The following is a 6,000-nucleotide window of genomic DNA, read 5'->3' on the forward strand; positions in this document are numbered from 1 at the left end:
GCGAAAGGCTGATGTTTAAGAGAGCCACTGAACTCGCTGGGGTTTACTCCAGATTAAACAAACTCAACAACACGGAGCTGCTAGAGAAGCTGGCTTTTTTAAAAATAAAATAAAATAAAATCTTAACACACCTGCCAGCTTTGGAAAAAAAAAAGGGGGAAAAAAGCTAGAAGGGGAAACCACAGTCTTCTCATTTTAGGAAGCCTTTTCAACATCAAAGCAGCAAACAATGAAAAAGGACGGAGAAGGACCAGGAGCCGGTTTTATAAGGTGTCATAAATTCACCCCCCATTTCCCACACACAAGACATCCAACGTGTCCTTTTCTCCCTTCCTCCCTCCCTCCCATCCCCACCCGGCAACCCGCAATCGATACGGCCACCCGTTCCTCCAGCAGCCCCAGAGGCGCCCACGCCTCCCCAACATCTGGAAGGGAAAAGAAAGCGGGAAGGAGCGGTGAAGGAAACGAGGCCCGCCCGATGCGCTTTCTGCAGCCAAGTACACCTCGGTAGGGATGTTCTTCCCATGCATTTCCTTCCCAAGAAGAAAATGGGGGGATGGAAGGAAAGAAGGGAGGGAGGGAAGGGAGGAAGGAAGGATAGTAGGAAGAGGGAGGGAGGAAAGAAGGAAGGATAATGGGGAAGGCGGAGGGAGGAAGGAAGAAGGAAGGATAGTAGGAAGACTAAGGAAGGAAGGATAGTAGGAAGACTAAGGAAGGAAGGATAGTAGGAGGAAGGAAGGAAGGAAGGAAGGAAGGAAGGAAGGATAGTAGGAAGACTAAGGAAGGAAGGATAGTAGGAAGAAGGAAGGAAGGAAGGAAGGAAGGAAGGAAGGAAGGAAGGAAGGAAGGAAGGAAGGAAGGAAGGAAGATCCTTGGATCAATTCTCGGGCGGAGAAGCTGAAAAAGGACCATTGCATTCCTCAGGCAGGCCAAGCCTGAATATCCTTTGCCAATTTTCCGGCTTTGGGGCGATGATGCTGCGTCTCCTTCCCAACCCACCCCCCACCAAAAAAAAAAAAAAGAAAGAAAACCAGAGGAGAAAAAGCGTCCCCCGTTTTACGACTCCAGCCAAAGGGAGGCTTCGCAGCTCGAAACAACCCAAGTTGATTTAAGGAAAGAAAGGAAGAAAAAAAAAGAGAGAGAGAAAGGAGATCCAGGAAAGACCCAGCGGCCCCCCCATACACATATATCTATTATCTATCTATCTATCTATCTATCTATCTATCTATCTATCTATCTATCTATCTATCTATCTATCTATCTCTAAAGAAAGCAAACGAGGAGACTCACCTGGTTGGGGACTGCCGCTCCCTGCCCTTGTGGTTTCTTTTTTTTTTGTGCAAAAGAATAGAAACGGAGAAAGAAGCCAGCTTTGAAAGCAAGTCACTCGGACGTAGAGGGGCCAAAAGCTTGCAAGCAGCTTCCTGAATGAAGGATGCAAACTCGGGATGGGGGTGGGGGTGGGGAGGGTTGGGTTTTATTTTATTTTATTTTTTTCCTCTGCACCCCCCCCTCCTCTCCTCTCCTCTCTTTTTTTTCCCCTCCCCACCAACCCACCCGCTCCCGCCCCCTTTTGCTTTTGGGAGTTGCAGCCGGCTGGTCCCTGCCCTGCGTGCTGCAAGCAGCAGGAGCCGGGAAGAAGGCGGCCCCGGGCTGGGGAAAACTGCACAATGAATTGCAAGGCAGGGAAGGAAGGCCCCGCCCCCTCTCGCCCGCTTTGCCATTACATCATCCTTCTGAAGGTTGGAGGCGGGGCGGAGGGAGGGGGGAGGAGGAAAGGAAGAGGGAAAGCGGGGCTTCTCATTGGCTACCTTTCGAGAAGGGCGTTTCCTCTGCCGCGTGGCTTTGTGGGAAGGCGAGTTCCCAGGCGGGATCCGCCAAGCCAGCCCGGTAGGCGTTGCCGAGCCCGCTGTCAGAACTACAGCTCCTATCAAAGCGCCGCGCCGCCTCGAAAGACCACAGAGACGCCGACGGAGAGAGAGGCTTCTGCTCTGGAAGCAACCAAAAAAAAAAAAAAAAAAAAAGCGAGCGGCCATATTAAGCCCGGAGTCGTGGCGGCGGGCGGCGGTACGGTTAGTAAGCTGGGCGGTGGAAACTCCCTGAAGAGCGGAGAAAGGGCCGTGGGGAGCCGCGCTTCGTAGGTCGGTGGAAGGAGACAAAGGGGTGGGTGTGCTAACTGGTTTCCTCCGGGAGAATAAAGCGCGCCTGGGCTTCGGCGGCGGCAGGTCCCAGGGCCAAAACTCCTCAGTCGCGTTTCGTAATAGCTCCTCTCCACCGCCCCCTCCCCTTTGCAAAAAGAGGCGCGCGCGGGGCGGGGGAGGTTGGCAAGGTCTGGCGCGTCGCCATGGCAGCCTGTGGCGGGACCCGGATGCGGTGCTTCCCTCCCCCCCCCTCGTCCTTCTGAGGAGTCCCACGCGCGGCGTCGCTGGCGGCTTTTGCCGATCGGAAGGTCGCGCGTTCGAGTCCCGGCGCGGCTCGCCGCCTTCCTCTCCCTCGCCAGGCTTTCTCTGGAAGGAGGGAGCCGTGGATGATGGGATCTGCAGCAGCGCTTCCCGGACGGTAAAGGGGCAGGGAGGTATGTAGAGTGGTGGTAAATATCCCCCTTTCCATTTCTGAGCCTGGCCTACCTTGCCGGTGGGTTGTGATGAGAACTTGCTGCGGAAAACCTGAGGGGGTTCAAAGAATTAAGTTTTAAAAATATTTTATGTGTTAGGGCCGTTGATTTATAGGGCGGCCCATCTGGCGGTTGCGGTTCTGGGTGGGTAAGCCTAGGGCAGGAGTCGGCAACCTCGGCTCTTTTATGACTCGTGGACTTCAACTCCCAGAATTCCTGAGCCAGCTATGCTGGCTCAGGAATTCTGGGAGTTGAAGTCCACGAGTCATAAAAGAGCCGAGGTTGCCGACCCCTGGCCTAGGAGGCAGCTAGTCCTCAACTTGTGACTTACCCCTTGGCTCACACTTATGACACCTCTCCCCTCCCCCCCATGGTCACATGATCAAAATTTGGACGCTTAGCAACTGGCATGTATGTACCTATGACAGTTGCGGCGGCCCGGGATCATCTGATCCCCTTTTGTGACCTTTCGACCAGCCATGGATTCACTTAGCGACCGGGTTGACAAACTTAACTGCAGTGATTCACTTCAGAAATGCAGTCGTCAAATGGGGGCCAAACTTACTTAACCACTGTCCTGCTTATCGACAGAAATGTTGGGCTTGGTTGTGGTCGTATGTCGAGGACCACCAGTAAAAAAAAAACACCAACGACAATAGCAATATTAATAGCACTTAGGAGCAATCTAAGCCAGGCTTATCATGGTCGTAAGAAGAAGAAAAAAAATCATTCAGGGGCTCGCGCAGGCTCCTATGGAAACATCCAGGTACTTGGTTTTTGCATTTATTTTATGTATAATCCGTTTATTAATAAATTGATCAATTTAGACCGCCACTTATCTCAACCAGACTTAGGAAATGCCAGCAAGGCCAAGACCAAAATTGTCTTCAATTACTGTTTAAATTAACTGTTATGAGAATGTCCCCCCCCCCCAAAAAAAAAACAAAAACCATTGCACTTATTCAAGGCCAAGCTTGGAATAAATAAGAAAAGCCAATAAGGCTGCCAAGACAGCTCGGGATTTGGCAGGGATTAAAATAAATAAAAATGGATTTTTTAACTGTCTCTAGTGGGGAAATATCCAGAACTCGTCTATGTTTCCTGGATTAAATTCTTATAAAACTTCGTAAGCTTTTTACCTGCATACGAAATTATAGTTTCATTATGGCACTAGGTGAGATATGCAGCTAGTCCTCGCCTTACGACCTGTTGTTTGGTGACCGTTCAAAGTTACAGTGGATCTCCTCAGAGGTACTTACGATCCAGTTCTGACAGACACACCTCCACCTGCGGTCCTATGAACAGATGTTGGGCCTTTGGCAATCGGCCTGCATTTATGGCCATTTAAAGGTGTGTTTTTTTGTGTGTGTGTGACCATATGATTGTTGTCAACCATCCCCGTTGGCCCTTTCTAAAAAGGAAATCATTGTCCGAAAGAGTTCACTAAGAGTAAGACTTTTGTGAAAGATCCCATCTAGGTGTCAGTTCTGAGGTTTTCCTATAAAAACCGGCGTAGGCAAAATTCCCTTTTCTTCCCAGGGCCATCCCGCAGTTCATTGTTGGCCAGTTACAGCTAGTCCTTGACTTACGGCCACAATGGAGCCCAAAATTTCTGTTGCTAATCGAGACATTTGTTAAGTAAGTTTTGTGCCCCGTTTTAGGGCCCTTCTTGCCACGGTAGTTAAGTGAATCACTGCAGTTGATAAATTAGTAAACCCGGCTGGTAAGTGAATGTGCCTTCCCCCGTTGACTTTGCTTGTCAGAAGTTCGCAAAAGGGGATCACGTCACTCACACACACACACACACACACCGGGACACAGCAACGGTCATAAAAATGAACCGGTTGCCAAGCCTCTGAACTTTGCGTGATCACAGGGATGCTGCAAAGGTCGTAACTCTGAAAAACGGTCATAAGTCACAATTTTCAGGGCTGTTGTAACTTTGAACGGTCACTTAATGAACTGTTGTAAATCAAGGAGCACCTGTACATGCAGTGTTTTTGTTTTGGGAAAACAGTCTGTGCCGTTTGAACATTTCTCGGTACTTGGCCTTGGTGGATAATGTTTCACAGGCAGCAAAAGGATCTCGTGCATTTCTTAGCCCTCCCGACCTTTAAGGTCTTAAGAATTTCTCCCCCCCCCCAAAAAAAAAGCGCCCCCTCCCTTTTTTGTTTGGCAAACTGCCAGCTGAAATTGGGTGCAAGCAACCATGAAGCTGAGTCAGTTTGTGACACCGTGTTTCACGCTATGATAGTTTTACCAAAAACCAGTCGTTTATTTCCAGCTTTCAACAATACCAGCCCATAGCGGACCATTGGTTCACTCAATGACAACGGTTTTTGCTTTACAACCGTGACAAAAAAAGGTGGTAAAATGGCATCGGTGGGTGGGTGGACCCCTTTCGTGAGCCTCATGATTTATGAATGTGATGGGACGGGATCCATTATGGTCATAAGTCGAGGACTATGTGTACTTGGAGCCCAGTTGCAGCTTTTGGGGATCATTGTGTCACTTGATCGGGAGAGGGATCTAAGCAGATGATCAAGCAGGAGAGGGATCCTGGAAGCTTGGGGTTTGGCTGGGAATTTGAAAAAAAATATACGAGGAGGCTCTTAACAATCTTTTTCCTAGTCCTGCACAAATGTCTTCGTAAAGCCTAGAAAGGAGCTTATTCCAGGAAAGTTTACTAAATATTGAGAAACTTTTTAATACATTTAACAAACATTTAAAGCTTTACCTGGAAGTCCCAAATGACAAGGACTTATATGCAGAAAGGTAAGTGGAAACTCTCAAACTACCATAGTAACGTTCATTGCATCTTTATTCAGACTGTAAATCCTTTTTGATTACCTGGAATATTATTAACATAAGTCCTATTTTTTTAAAAAAAAATCTGATGAAGTAAAAATTACATAATTTTAATCTGTATTTTTTTTACATTTTTCCCTTGCAGGCTGTTCATCATTTCGGAGATTATGAAAGGCTTGGTGTTTGTTTTTTTTTGGGGGGGGGGGGTTGAGTAGTTAAGCTGGTCTGAAATCCCTCTTCTAAACAAGATAGGTAACTCTCCGGCTTCTATGGAAAATTGCTCTTCTGCTTGATTGGTCAAAGGAAAACGTTTTACATGCCAAAAATTGTTAAGTATAAGCTTCAATTTTAATCGCCTAGAATATGGTGAGGTACACCCGAGACCAATTCTATCCCGTCTGGCTTTTCCTGATATTTTGAAGGTACCTCCTGAGTCACAGGCAATAACAATGCAGCTGTAGCACGCCACAGTCTTCTTCCTGTTTTGGGGCCAAGCTTTCTGAATACATCCACCCTGCCTCTTTGCGACACTGAATAATGATGATGATGTTGGAAGGGACCTTGGAGGTCTTCTAGTC

The 6,000-nt window shown here is 48.1% G+C and overlaps 1 protein-coding gene across 2 annotated transcripts in view; it reads right to left on the reverse strand.

Moving 5' to 3' along the window:
- The window catches only part of RAB30 (RAB30, member RAS oncogene family), a 50,667-nt gene extending 48,835 nt beyond the window's left edge, over positions 1-1,832 (reverse strand). For both annotated transcript variants that reach the window (XM_083362195.1, XM_083362196.1), the window contains exon 1: positions 1,291-1,832. The gene's annotated coding sequence lies outside the window, so the exon portion shown is untranslated. The remainder of the gene's footprint in view (positions 1-1,290) is intronic.
- Positions 1,833-6,000: the final 4,168 nt, after the last annotated feature.

Source organism: Vipera ursinii (genome assembly GCF_947247035.1).
Source record: "Vipera ursinii genome assembly, chromosome: 4".
NCBI classification, from domain to species: domain Eukaryota; kingdom Metazoa; phylum Chordata; class Lepidosauria; order Squamata; family Viperidae; genus Vipera; species Vipera ursinii.